Source organism: Onychomys torridus, chromosome 16, assembly GCF_903995425.1.
Source record: "Onychomys torridus chromosome 16, mOncTor1.1, whole genome shotgun sequence".
Taxonomy (NCBI): domain Eukaryota; kingdom Metazoa; phylum Chordata; class Mammalia; order Rodentia; family Cricetidae; genus Onychomys; species Onychomys torridus.
In genome coordinates this window covers 21,985,074-22,000,652 of record NC_050458.1, presented here as the reverse complement: position 1 = coordinate 22,000,652, position 15,579 = coordinate 21,985,074, and the positions used below count along the sequence as shown (strand labels likewise).

General features: G+C 42.0%; 1 protein-coding gene across 1 annotated transcript in view; it reads left to right on the top strand.

The window, feature by feature from the left end:
* Window positions 1-15,579, top strand: part of Sntb1 (syntrophin beta 1) — a 251,274-nt gene that overhangs the window by 41,217 nt on the left and 194,478 nt on the right. The window lies entirely within an intron of this gene.

Sequence of the window (15,579 nt, the reverse complement as noted above, 5' to 3'; positions counted from 1 at the left end):
TCTTCTCAAGTCAGTTCATGCAGTCTAGAAACTCCCTCATGTACCTGCTCATGAGTTTGTTTCCATGGTGACTAATTCTAAATCCCATCAAGGTGACAATCAAGTATAACTGTCATATTTCCCATGTGTCTTCCTATTTACCATGAAAGTTTTATAGGCAAAATGTAAATATTAATACTCTCAACTTATGAAAGTCTAGTGTATTCCTAGATATTCTTCACTCTAGATGATAGAGGAAGGGTCGTGAGGCTGAGTCCTTTCTCCTGCAGTCTGGTTCTTATAAATCTCAGGAGGGTAAGCTAGAATAAAATTGTTTCCATTAAAGGCAAGTGAGGCTAAGAACAGAAAACTTTGGGTGCCTTTAACAACGGTGGCTTCCCTTCCCAACTGCAGCAAGCTTTAGAGGAGTCTTGTTGAAGGCAGGCAGATATGTGGGCTCCCAGAAAATGGTTCTGTGGGTGCCAGAGGAGTTTCCGAACTCCACCCACACTGATAAGATATGAGTGATCTGCCCCGTGGTTCAATGTTGTTTTTCTCCTCTGGTGAACCCAGCAGTTGGTGATAGGCAGTTTTCAGTTTCTGTCCTAAAAGAGTAAGAGGGATGATGCCTAAGTTCTTCACACAGGAAACTGAAAACTAGAGTCCACCACCTCTGTTTGAGAGCAACGAATGGCTTTTTGCCTTATTAAATTGATGAAAAATAATAATTTTATGACATATAGAATTACACCAAATTCAAACTTCAATATTCTCATACACAATTGTCATTCACTCACTGCTCAAGTCTGTGTACAAATTTAAATGGCTAGTAAACCCTAAAATATTTAGCATCTAACTCTACATAGAAAGTTTGCCAACCTCCGGTTTAGTACACTCTAGACGCAGGTTGAGGTTAAAACCCTTGACACAGAGCTAAACATCAAGGTTATTATTGAGCACTATTAGATGCTGAAGAGACTCTTCACTTTTAGAAGATGCGGTGGACCCTCCAGTACCGGCTAGGTTTGTGAGGCACATTGAAGGGTCAACCCAATAAGCATTTACAGAACCGGTTCAGAATGAAAGATGGCAGAGTTACTATTGGCTGAGAGTTGGTGCAGCTCAGCCTATTTGTAGAACAGTAAGCACTTGGTGATAGGCCAAGTGCTGGTTCTTCTACGGAGCAACACAGGGGAGAGATAGTGGAGTGCTGTACTTTCTGACTGAGCTGTAGTCTTCCCAGCCCTTATGGGCATCAAGAGAGCACTGTGAATGCCTCCGGATGCTAAAGGCTGCATTCACTGTGATGTTCGACACTTAAGTTAACCAAGAAGACGTCTTTTCGGGAGAGGGAGGAGGTTCATTAACTTGAAAAGTTTCTGAAGAAACCCATCAGCCTGATGCTGGTGGTAATCAATGACAGTAGAGCACCCCTAAAAGATTTGTACCTTGGCAGAAATGCTTGCATGTTTCCGAGTTGCTTGTTTCCTCTGATGATGCTGTTTAACTGCTCTGGGAATTCTGATGCCTGCTTTGAATATTATATATATTAAACACATAAACTGTGTAGCTCATGTGAATCTCCTGAACATGTCTAGTGTGAACTCCAAGAAAAACCAAAGCTTTAGAAATATTAGCTGTGACCTCTAAGTATGTTCTTTCGATCCCTATTGTGTATGTCACTGGAAGATGTCAGGAATTCTTCCTCATCTAGAGTGGAAACTGAGGGGGCTCCATGATGGGATTTTATGGTAGGGTAGGAACCAACAAGCGGATACATCATGTGGATTTTCTTATTGCTTAAAGAACTTTCCTAAACTGGGGCTAGCTCAGCAGTAGAGCACTTGCCTGTAATACCATGGGATCAACCCTTAGTACTGAAGAAAAAAAGAGAAGAATTTCTTACATAAAAAGCACCATTATCAACGTCAGGCAATCACTTTGGGGCTCCTTTGAGGACACAGTATGAAGTTGAGCTTGGTTCATAATGGAGCAGTGGCTTTGAGTCTTTTTTGGCAATGTCCCCAAATTGCAATTTTCATTGTATACTAATTATACAGTGGTTTAGCTTGGGGAAAAGGTATGCCCTCTTGATGCCTTCTTATTTTCTTAATGAGAGTGGTTGTGAAATCCGCCCAGGAGGTCTTGTAAGTGAGCCATCAACAGATCACATTGTGAGTTAATAGAGTTGGAGGAAGACAGAAGCAAATGGCCCATGTAGAGGGAACTGAGGCACGAGGGAGGAACATGGCCTTTTGTGTCTTGTGGGCCCTCATAGAACTGAGGCTTGATGAGCACCCCAACACAATGTGAAGGTCACTTCAATAAACCTAGTCACATTAGCATCATCCAGACCCTTCCGAAATATACCTCTAATGGTGAAAAGCTCGTGTCTTCACTTTAGCCCACATGCATTAGGATGTACTAACACTACTGTGTCACACTAGGATCCTGCAGCTGCAAGTGACAGAAGCCAGCTCAGACTCGGGTAAGCCAAACAACAATACTCATTGGCTCTCTTGACAAAGCTTGAGAAAGCTTAGCTCCAGGGACCCATACACACAACATCGAATGCTGTAAGTCAATGTTTTCACTGCTCTCCCTGCCTGGCTTGTTTTCCCCTTCCCCTTGTCTCTGCTTCTCTCTGTAGTTCTTCCTGTTTGTCTTTATCATTACTCTTTCAGACTGACCGCTCCACTTACTGGACAACACAGCCACCAGCGGCTTCTCGGGCTTCACAGGCCGAAAGGGTTTGGAATTTGGCCTTTCAGCTTCCATCTTCCCCTGTGGGGTAAGATCAGATTAGTTTCATTTTCATCTGTTTGGACACCGTCACCACGGCTAGAAACCTAGAATGCTGCCCTTGAAGCAGAGGGACCGATTTTGGAAGCATATCTGGCCAAGGGAATGAGTGATACTGTGAGGCGTGCTGCAGGGGATCAAGATTGAGGTCGCAAATTCACATTAAGTTCTTGTGCTTCTGGTTCCTCTCTCTCTCTCTCTCTCTCTCTCTCTGTTTTTTGAGACAGGGTTTCTCCATGTAGTTTTGGTGCCTGTCCTGGATCTCACTCTGTAGACCAGGCTGGCCTCAAACTCACAGAGATCCACCTGCCTCTGCCTCCCGAGTGCTGGGATTAAAGGCGTGCGCCACCACCGCCCGGCTGGTTTTGCTCTCTTGAAGCTGAAAGGGAATCTGTTCTCTTTGGGGACCTTTCAGATATTTAATGCAGCTGCAGGTCTGCTCTTGTAGTTTGTCCCTACAATCACCTGTCCTGGGTGGCCCGTCTCCGGGTTACCTCTCTTTCTGTGTTTTGCTTCTAGTAGGACCCTCTTAAATGACATTCTGGATTCTCCTTGCTGCTACTCTCCTTGGCACAGGCTATCCCATCTCAACTCTGCTTCAACCTAGGGAGATCACCTTAACCATGGTTCAGCTATCCAGGAAGCTACAGATCAGCCCCCACTACCCTCATGTAGGAATACAGTCCTTTCACTCCAGAACAGGTTGGAGAAACTGAGAGATGTGTTTTGACTCCTGGTGTCTCTCTCTCACTGGCCAAAGTATCACCTTAAGGAGTTGACTGAGCCTTTGCCCTATTGCTCAAAGGATTAGGGATGAGTTAAGCACTGTGCCTAACCCAAGGCAAATGAGTAATAAACACTAACTATAGTACTGTTATCTTTTCTTTCAGTGACATCATACAGGAAAGGGGTCTGTGGCTACAGACATCTTAGTACATCCTGTTACCCATAGAAAAAAATAGAATAGGCTCCTCCTATGCCGAGAAAGCCAGCCTGAGAAGTAGCTTGACCACTAAGGCAAAATAAACTGGGCCTTTAGGCTTCAGTTTCTTTTCCCAGCGCATCTCAGGGTTCAGTCAGTCCTGTCACCTAGGCCACTAAAAATGTACCATTGCATTTTTGCTTGTTTTCCACCTCCGAGTTTAAGCCAATTGTCTTGAGGCAAATAAAAGCCCCATTATCCCAAGCCAGGGAATTGGGCCGAATGTGAATTCCATCCAGATCAAGTATGAAAGGCCCTAAAGGTGGAAATGAGTCTACCCTGGGGCTTTATATGGAGGTCTAGCTCAACTCTTTCAATTGCCTGAAGACAGGTAGTTTTCATGTTATTACCCAGGTTAGATATCTTGGCATTTGGGACTCAGCACGCATTGGTTGTAGCCTGCTTTTTCAGTATTAACTCCCCTCTCTCCTGTTCACCGAGTCTGATCTGTTGACAGTTCCCCAGGGCTCCGGGAAGAACAGGCTCTTTTGAACATCTCACCCCACTGGGTGCTTCTATCTGCCTTCTTTTACTGTCTTAGACATTATTCACTCATTCACCCCTCTCCATCCATCACACAAAGTTTTTGGTGTAGGTGCTGAGCATATAGAGATAAACAAGCCACTGACCTGGCCTTATGGAATTCACACACAAGTTTAAGAAACAGACAGTAAACATATTATCCAATATGGTAATGAAATATATTGTTATAAAGTAAAAGCCAGGGATCTGGTAGTCGCAGCAGGCAAGGCTCAGCTACCTATCCCAGGACAGTAACTACAGAGAATCGTAATGGTGGGAGGTAGAAAATCAGTGTGGCACACTGGGAAGAAGATGGGGGAGCCTTGTAAACCCTCAGATCCATTTTCAATACACTGATATGAACTATGGACTTAAATAGAGGAAAATTGAAACAAGGGCTATACATAATTAAGAAGTCTTGGTCAAAGTGTGGTTGCAATTCTGGTCTGATTGGTGGGTAGAAGTCTTTATTGCTTGAGGGGAACGATCTAGTTCCCATAAGCTAATTGCCCGACTGCCTGGCGATCTTATCATAGGATGATAGGTCTGGGAGGCTCTGCTGTTCCTGGAATCCAGGGGGATCCTAGGTTTAGTGGAGATGTTTGGTACTGGAGCAGGAAATTGTAATAGCTGATTGCAGGAGATTTCAACCTAGGACCTTGAAGGGGTGGGGATAGGTTTGGGGAGACACCCTTTGAACACTCATATGCCCATGAACAGTGGTAATCATGTGACTGACTCAAAAGTAAAGGGGCTTACAAAACAAAGGCAGGGATGCCAGGCTCTTATCCTGCTGTAGTTTTCTAGCTGAAGAACTGCTTTTTGTAGAAAATGGTGTCTAAATACCTGTCATAATGCTTGACTAGCAGGTGTGTTAAGCACCAGATTGAGAATTAAAGCAAAGTGGGGAAATAGAAAAAAGTAGGTTGACGGTAGAGAAAACGCATAGCACTTGGCTGTGTTAAGCGTAATCAATGTCATTGACAGGAATATCTTAATTTGGAGGAACAGGAATGGGAAGGCCATGTTGTCCAGAATATCCCTAATATAGACAATTCAGGTGGTTATCTCTCACAAGACAGCAATCCTCGCAAGTAACACAGCGTTGTTCTTAAGAGCAGCAGCCTTGGAGCCAGATTGTCTTGGCTAGGGTTACAGTGCCATCATTTACTACCCATGTGACCTTTTTGAAATATTTACCATTTAAGCAACTGTATATTCCTCATCTGTAATGTGGTTGTTAGAATAAAACCCCTTCCCAGGGTTGTTGTGAGGGTTAAATGAAATTATAGCTGTAAAGCTAAGACTACTAAGAACCCGGGGTAGAGTAATTGCTCAACACGTGCTACTCTTGTGTTTACTACCCTCCCGGGGTATCAAGGACTGTAAGTGAGACAATGAACCTGGCATGCTGGCTACTATCATCATCCCTCTATTATTATTATTATACTCTACTATTACTTTATTTCATTATTATCTAGTAACTGAAGACTTTCAACACAGAAAGTTCACTCTCTCCTGAGTAAGTAAGTTTCCTTAATTGATTGCCTGTTCATGGAACATACACCTTTCCTGCTGAATCCACACATCCTGTATATGAGCTTTGAAATCAAATCCTCCTTCTTTTTATGACTATAACATTCAGATGCTCACATGGAGAGCTCAGCAGGTGTAGTTTAGAATCTCTGCCTAGCACACTCTACCTCACAATCTCTTGCTCTGAAATCTCCAAGTTGGTTCCGTTAAAATTACACTCAACACTCATCACTTACTGTTCTGCTAGCCAGTGTCTTATGATGCTACTGTGAAATTGAAACCACACCCAGGACACAGTGCTCTTGGTCAGGGATATTCTGACATTATTTTATCTTTCTCTCCAAATCACCTTTTAGGAGGATCTTTCTCTCCTTCTCTCTCCCTCCCTCCCACCTTCCTCATCCTTCCCTCTCATGGTGTGTCTGTCTGTCTGTCTGTCTGTCTGTCTCTGTCTTTCTGTCTTTGTGTCTACATTTGTCTATTTCTGTCTGCCTGTCTCTCTTCATGTCTCTCTGTGTGTCTCTGTCCCATCTCTCTCTTTGTATCTCCCCACCCTTCACAGAACAGGATAAACATTTTTCCACATGACATTATCAAGTCTGCTCAAGGCCACTGACCAGACGAGACAGCTGGGAATCAGACTTGATACTCAGACCTAATCATGACTTACGTTTTTCTAGAGCATCTGTTTTTAGGCCAGCTTCCTCCACATGCAACTCAAAACTGTGACCAACAAAATTGTGTCCTTTTTCCCCCTTTAATTCCCGCTGACTTATAATCTTGCTTCTCGTGTTTCCCTTCGTTTGCAATTCTACAGTCCATAATATATTAAACAATGAAGTTATCTGGCATAGGAATGCTTAATGTCCCACTCAAGCCATCCATACCCTATTCTTATGGTGGTGTTTTTGTCTGGCCACAGATGATACAGTCAACAACATTTCCAGGCTGTTTACTCGACTGTTCTCCAAAGCACCACAGCAAGCTTCATCTCCACTTCAGCCTTTCATCTTCATACACACTTCTACATCTGTGCTTTCTATGCATAAGGTCATTTAATCTCACATTTCTACATTGGTGCTTTATATGCTTAAAGTCATGTAATCTCCCAGTCTCTTTATAATTTTTGGAACAATCATTATTCCTACTTTAGGGATAAGAAAATTGACACTTAGCCGGGGATGGTGGCATGCACTTAAGACAAGCACTCAGGAGGCAGAGGCAGGTGGATCTCTGAGTTGGAGACCACCAGCCTGTTCTACAAAGCGGGTACCAGAACAGGCAGGGTTATTACACAGAGAAACCCTGTCCTGAAAATAAAAAAAAGAAGTTGACACTTAATGAGATTAATAACCTCAACCTCAGACTAAGTCTTTGACTGCTCCTGTGAGTAAGTCCATAGGACTCATGTCCTTTTTCATTTATTAGTTAAAATTTCAAACATGGACTTAATCACTGTAAGCAGGTTAGACATAGAAGGCTTTAGGGAAATTCTTTCAGGTATGTCATTTACAAGTTTGAATTTTACATAACCTTCTTCAAGTAAGCATTATGCTCCAAAGTGTAGGCCCCTGAGATAAATTGGTATAAATATGTTTCCTCTTACCAGATAAATTATAGAGTTCCCTTTAGTTCAATGTATTTCCCTTAGGTTTTGATATTTCAATTTTATTTATAAAAATTAATAGTATCCTCAAATTTTTAGGTACATTGTTTTTGTATAAAGTGAGACTCATAGGTTGTCATGGTTAAAATGTTGGGTGGTGACTCATTTCATGGCTGACATCCCTCTCCTGTAACAGCTCTTGTTTCTCAAATCTGTCTGATGTTTGTTCTGATATCCACCCACCTATGTGTGCTAGACCCAACTGGACACTCTGCTGCTACTCTGCCTCACTTACTCTTCACAGCTCTAGGGGTGTATGCAGCGGTTTACATGGACAAGCCTCCCACTGACAGACGAGACGGAGGCTCACTTTCTGCCTTCAAGGAACTCCATAGTTAGGTGTGTGCCAATGTTAGGCACAGTGAAATGTTAGACAGCAACCGATGGTGGTTCTGCTCAACGGACAGTGGGACTAAAAGCAGAAGCGCAGTCAGTCAAGAAGAGAAGGGACGGGATTGTGGGAACCAAAGCGGTGTAAAGCTGTTTAGTTCTACCCGAAGAACTAAGCTCGGGTGCCAAGCTGCCCTAAAGGCGTCAAGGAACCTAGCATATGGCACAGCTAGTTTTCGGTATGGACTGTTTCTCTTGTGATATCCAGGAGGTAGATTTCAGAAGGGAAGTGTATGTGATTCCTCTAGGATCTACAGGAGCCTTCAATTCTCATATCCACCAATGGCCCAAATGTGGTGTGAGTGATGGGCTCTGAAACACCCACGTGTGATAGGACTCAGTAACCCTAAAAATGATTTTTGGAAAGGAACATGTTATTTTATTTCTTTTAGTATGTTAAGAACAACTCTTAGCCTGGCTGTGGTGGTGCACGCCTTTAATCCCAGCACTCGGGAGGCAGAGACAGGCGGATCTTTGTGAGTTCGAGGCCAGCCTGGGCTACCAAGCGAGTTCCAGGAAAGCCACAAAGCTACACAGAGAAACCCTGTCTCGAAAATACAAAACAAAACAAAACAAAACAAAAAAAGAGCAACTCTTATTGCTTATAAAGATGGTCAGGGTACTTTCAATTTATCAGAGAGGAAAGTAATAGTCATATGCATAAAGATGTCACTTTTAAATTTATATATATAATCATGTGCAGAAAAATATATTGATTATATATATGCAAACATATATAAACACACCACATATACGTGTGTGTGTGTGTGTGTGTGTGTGTGTGTGTGTTAATGAACTAACTCCAGTTATTCTGAAAGCTTTAACCAAGCCAAGGTGCTTGAACCAAAATCAAATTGGTTTTCTCATTATCATTAGGTCTAATGAACCATTTCAACCTGTCCCCTTCTTCTAGTCTTGCCTTCTGCTAATTATCTGCTCCAATTTGATTATCTCCCCTTCTTACTATGTATGTTACTTTTAATGAGATAAATCAGTTTAGAAGGGAGGTTGATGGGCACCAACAACTGGTGGCAGGATGCAATACCAAGATTGCCTATGTCTTGTTTAATTCACTGGGGTGTGTGCAAAGTTGCACCACTGTGGCTGCTCTGAGCTATAACAAGGTGAGAGAAAAAGAATGGCTTGGGGAAGCTACCTAGCTATAATGTCTGGTGTTTATTGGGTTCCCATTGAGTGCTGGCATTGCACCTGGCTATTCTGTAAGTTTTTTCCCTTAGTCCTCCTATTATTATGATTTCCATTTTATGAAAAATGAAGCGGGAGCCTTAGAGGTTAAAGAAGTGGCTCCGGGGGATATAACTAGCAGCTGATGTAGCTGCTAGCTGGGCATTGGTTTTGTTTCCTCTCCTTTATATAATAAATAGTTCATTGGAAAGAAGCCTTGAATCATGAGACAAATGTGTAAAGGTAAAGATAAAATTGGGGCCAGCTGTAAGACCAGACGTTTTCTCCCAATGCCAATGCCAATGCTGTCACCATGACAGGTGCAGGCATGATCATAGAGACAGGCTTCTTGCACATACACTGTATCTGGGAAATTCTAAGTCATAAGGATATCAGAATCTGCTGCAAGAAAAAGAAGTAGAAATAGGCACAGGAAAAAGGGCTCCAGAGGCTTTATAAAAAGCCTCTTGTGTAAAATGACCTCCTCTACCCGGTAACCATGTCATAACCCCATCCATTACTACATAACACCTTTGCATGGTCCTCTAGATGCTGACTTAATGTGGACAACACATTCTTGGCCTAGATGAATTCATTAAACTTTAGAGTTTTTGCTGTTGTTATTGTTCCCACACTAGACCCTTCCAACACACACACACACACACACACACACACACACACACACACACACACACACACCTTTCCTCCTTGGTATAACTGAACCCCTTTACTTGGCCTTTTGCTGACACATGAAACCTCCCTGCATTATCTTGCCTTATTGAAACTTCTCCATTCTATGCTATGACTCTGTCCTGGACAACTTGTTCTCTTGGCAATAATAGGTGGGTAATTCAGTGAAATCCAGGTTTCATAGATTCCTCTCCTTGGGAACCTGCTGTCATATTTAAGCTGTAGGCTGATTCCGTAAGTTTTCAGCACCTGAGTTGTAGCATACTGGAGCACTGGTTCCAGGATGAAGGGTTCATTTATATTCTCCAAGAGCCCTTCCAGTACTTAAATCAGAATTCCCTTTGTTCATGCATAAACCTGGTTCCGCTCGGAAGATGGAAGCCTGCCTTTCATTTTCCACCTGACATCTCATGACAGATGGGAACGGTCCTTTCCTCTTCTCCGCCTTACGTTTTAGCATCTTTCCCCGAACAAAGGAGCATCTAGGACCCTTACTTAGTCAATTTCATTTAAACAGAAGGCCAGATACACCTCAGTGTATTCAATTATTTTATAATCAATTCCCCTTTCTACAAGCATCTCCCTTCAGAGAGTCAGAGACCATTTTACAAATGGTACTGGCAGCATTTTTGCAAGTTGGAGCAAAGTGGCCTGCATCTGAGGACAAAAATTTAGAAGTAAATACGAAATTCCATTTTTGATGAATGGTTGATAAGAATTTTGTGTGTTATCTGAGTTATGCAACACCTAGAAAAACTGGCTTGACAAATAAATCACTAGGGAAGGAATTTCAAGCAAGCTAGGTGTTGTGTGTGATGCACTGAGGAACCCATTGAATTATTTCACTTGGTAGGCATGCATAATCTAGCTCCATTGAATAATTATTTGGATAAATGCATGGATTTGGAATCTTTGTGGTGCTCTTGCTATGTGACAGACCTTGGGCTCACTCTTGGTGATATGTAGGTTTTAGGATGCTGCTATAAAATACAGTGGAGTGGTGGACAGTCCTTAAGACTTCCCTTCAAAGAGCTGCCATAAAACACGGGACAATAGGTGTAGGAAATAATTAGGTAACATGGGACAAGTGTAAACAGGAAGATGCAATCTATAGAGTAGAGGTTATAACCTAGCATATTTGTGATGGTTTCCTCAGAGGGTTTTTTGTTGTTGTTGTTGTTTTTATGGGTTTTTTGTTTGTTTGTTTGATTTTTGAGGGGCTGGAGAGGGCTGGCTCACAGCTACCTATAACTTTACTCCAGGTCATTCAATGTTCCCTTCTGACCTCCCCTGGCACCAGCATATACGCACATCCATCCATACCCCTCCCCTCCCCCATACACACAAAATTAAAAATAAATTTTTTTGCGGGGGAGGGCATTTCAAGACAGGGTTTCTCTGTGTAGCTTTGCGCCTTTCCTGGAACTCGCTTTGGAGACCAGGCTGGCCTCAAACTCACAGAGATCCGCCTGGCTCTGCCTCCCAAGTGCTGGGATTAAAGGCGTTCGGCACCACTGCCCGGCAAAAAATAAATCTTTTTAAAGATGTTATTTTGAGGGAATATTTTGGGAGATTATATGCATACACATTCAGGCATGTACACACATAATTACACACACACACACACACACACACACACACACACACACACCTTAGAATTGAAAACTTTTTGAATAGCTCAAATCTGTTAGTTCTCTAGCTCCCACTGGACCACACACCCGAGGCTGAGGTGTCATATAGATGGTGCTTTCAGCCTGCAGCTAGTCCCACCTCCCACCATGCTTTCAAGACACATTTACCTCCTCCCAAGTTAGTTTGTATCTGCTCCCTGACTCTAAGTATCTGAGGTTGAAAATGCTACCCAAGAGTGCAGCAGTGAATGATGCAGGGAAGGGCCCCCGGCTATCATGAGAAGTGTCAGAAGGGAAGTGATCACTGGGTGTTCTTAAGGGTTGAAGTGTAAACAATGTGGGATGTGAAGTAATGGAGATGATGGAGATGCTATGCAAAGAGACTGAAAAGGAAGGTAAGCAGGCACCTGGGGGAGAGCTCGGAGTTCTTGTATAGAAGCATAACTACGGAGAAGGGGTGGGAAAGATGGGGAAAGCCAGACCATGGCTTATAGCATTTACAGCTTCTTTCCCTTGGCAACTCTCATGCTCCAAAAGCATTAATCCAGTGAATTAAAACTTGAAGATGATAGAAAACGAAGTCCTTTAGTTGCTAGAGCTAGAATGCCGGGCCATCCTTTGACCGTTCTATCTGTATCAAGTGGTTGCAGTTCATCTTCCAAGTATTCCTTGATTCCCATACCCCCCTCAACCCTTCTGTTCCATCCAAGACTTCTTCACCATGCCTACCTGTGTTTCCTCCTTGAAGCTATGGCCCTGCCTTGGTCCTCATTTCCCTAAGGCGAGCTCTTGTTTAGTCTTCAGGTCTCCAAGTCAGGTCTGTAGCCTTGACCTAGCCCTCTCGTTTATTTCTTCTCAGACAACATAGGGCTTCCTCATCTGTACTTTCACACTGATCTCATCTTCTCCTCCACAGCAGATGTGAACACGTTAGCTGCTTGGGTCACCCTCAGACACTCTCAGCCTCTTCCACTGTAGACTCCAATAAAGCTGTGATGCCCATGTGTGTTCATCTTACCACTGCATTAGTCAACATCCCACAAAGCAGAGGCGAGAGGATCGCCATGAGTTCAAGGGCAGTCTGATTTTCTCAGTGAGTTGAAAGCGAGCCATGGCTTTCTAGTAAGATTCTGTCTTAAAAAAATACAAAAAAAAAAAAAGTAATATATTATAACACTGTTCCCATGGACTAGGACCTATAAAAATAATTTACCTTCAAACAACAATACTTTTCATATTAACAATACAGAGTAACATTCTGCCACATCACTACTGAAAAGTAAGAACAAAGTGACCATGTGAGCAATGGGATGTTATGTATTCATTTCCTTAAATGAGCCCCACGGTATGTATAGGATTGTTTTAGGAGCCAGTTTCTGTTTTTATGAAACATATGCTGGTGAATGAATAAATTACAGAGTCTAGAATGGATGGTCAGCAAAGAGGAAGGAAAGGAGGAAGAAAGGAAGGGAGAGGAAGGAAGAGAGGAGAGAAGGGAGGGTTTTTAGACTTAGAAATAAAATAATCTCTATTTGGTATGGATAGCTGGCCTTGTTGCCCGAGGTTTCTTAGCACTTAACAATTAAAATGATCTGCGATAGAAAGCTTTAAGGTGAACACTTTATTCATAAACCCTGATGTCAAGAGGTTTATAAAGTAAAAACTTAAAAACTTAGGAAGAACCATGTGATTGTTTTGACTCAACTACTCAGGTGGTCTGTTCTCCCGAAACAACAGAATCCAGATTCACAAGGAGCTGGGTCATGTCACAGTGACCATATAGCAGCATAGAGCCATCGAGCAGTTGCTGAGCCACGCCCAGACATAATGTGCAACTCTAAACCCAAGGCAGATACTTGATTCTAACCGCCTCTTAGCCTGCTTCAGTTTCCTTCTTTGTAAATCTTTATCAACATTTATACACAGACTTTCATAACAACCCAAAAATTCTACACAGGCAACCACAGGACATGACCAGCAACTTAGAGTAAACTTCAGTGGGTGAGTGTACAGAGGAACTGCAACCGTGCGTGTTAAGTATATTGATCAGACTCCAAGACATAGAAAAATCAATACATTGAAGTAGACGTCTTCAGAATGAGAACACTTTCAGCAGGTTGACTGCTAGCATCCCATGAAAGGGGAAGTTTAAAACTCAGCCTTGCTCACAACTGGATCTGAAACAAACAGAATAAAGACTGTTTTCCTTTCTATTTACTGTTTAATTTGCCCAAGAGCTAATTTTAAAAGTTGGGAAAAAAACAGATTGTTGTAATAACTAGCCAGAAATAGGGTACAGCTCAGTCTTCCTATTTCATCCCTGGAAGACTCCAGCCTAATTTTTTCAAGACCTGCCACTGATTCCGTGTTTGAGAAGCCAGGTAAATTAAAATATGATGATTATAACCAATGTTAAAAGCACTGATTTTTGTTTATATCATGTGACTTGTATTTACACTGTATTACACATTTATATTAGTAGCTGACATATATTGTTTCCATTTTGAGCACGAGATACCACACTACTTGATAGAGACATTATTACTAACAACAGCAAAAGTCACATTAATGCTGCTAGTGTTCTCTTGTATGTAGAACAGAAGATGTAGTCTCTAATAAGATCATGTTACCCAGATCCAACAGCTGTGAAGGTGCACAGCTGGAAATACAGATGCCTGAGTCTGTCTGCCTCTAATATTTCCATCCTGCCATGTGTAATGAAACCAGATCACTACATCACACAGTGGCAAACGTGTGTGACATCAGGGCCGCTCTCATCATTTGCTGGATACTGACATATTAACCACTTGGCTCCTGGGAGGAATTTCTATGTTTTTACTTTTTCTGCAACTCTTTGTCCTGAGATGGAGGGTAAACTGAAGATCTAATGTGTTTCACTTTCCACAAGCCACTCCCAACATGATCTGGTGAGGCCACAGAACTCTTGAAATCCAAGACTGACTTTCTCAGACTGCTGATCACTTTGCCATCCAGTCTCCACCATTACCACATGTGCCAGATACTTTAGCAAACAGAACCTTCATGCTCTGTTTCCAGACCACAGTTCCCAGGCCTCGGAAGGATAATGGCCACATAATTTTTGTCGTTGTATTCCATCATTTCTATTTATGTGGCTAGATGTATTTTTAGAATAGGTTTAAAAAGAAATGGGGGAAAGCCCACCCCAAATGACTTCCTGATCTAATACAGAGGATGCAGGAGTCTCACATCAGCAGACTGAACAGGATGTTGGCCTTTGCTACAACAGAATTTGTTTCAGGAGTAGGCTGTAGTTTATCTGAAAGGATGTCTGATTGCATGAGGAACAGGGAGTGAATGGTCCGGGTTATTTAGAGAATCCCAATAGTCTCTAATTGGTATCACGTATTCCAACGCTGATAAGCATGTCATTCAAGAGTTCACCAAGCACAAAATGGTAATGTGTAAACGTGTTTCCTGTGGGAAACCTGCTGAAAGTGTTCTCATTCTGAAGACATCTACTTTTTATCGCTCTCTACTCAAAGACAATCATGTCTAAAATTGAGCACACTGTTCTGGATTATTTTGTTTGGATGTGTACTTATCTGTGCGTAAGTATGTGTATATATATGTACAGGTATATGTACATATATGTGCACAGGTATATGTACATATAGGTGCCTACATATGACTTCTGGTTTTTGAATGACAGCTAAGACCATAACTATAAACCCTACATGTTCACCTGACTATATTTTCACTTTAAAATATACCATGGACAACTTTCTCTTGGGGTGGGGGAAGCCCACTGCTTCAAAAAAATACCTGAGTCTATGAGTTTCCAGCTGTTTGGGTTGTTTTCTCCTAACAGACTACCCATAACGACATCTAAGTAACTCAAGTTTTGTTCAATAGTGCTCATTACCATAGAATAAGTGAATAAAGGAGCCATTTATGGACTGAAAATGTTGTACATATTCAAAGAGATTCAACCATACCCCAGGGAAAGTGGCTTCAGTAGATAGTCTAAATATAGGAAACACCATTTCTCTAATATTTACTAATACTGAAAGCTCATCACACTCAATAATAAAAAATAACCCATTATTTTTAAAAGCTTACCATGTAATTTATCTTAATATGGTGATAATTGACACTGTTAGTGTTACAGAAAGAAGGTAACTTTTCTTAAAAAAACAAAAACAACAAAAAACAAA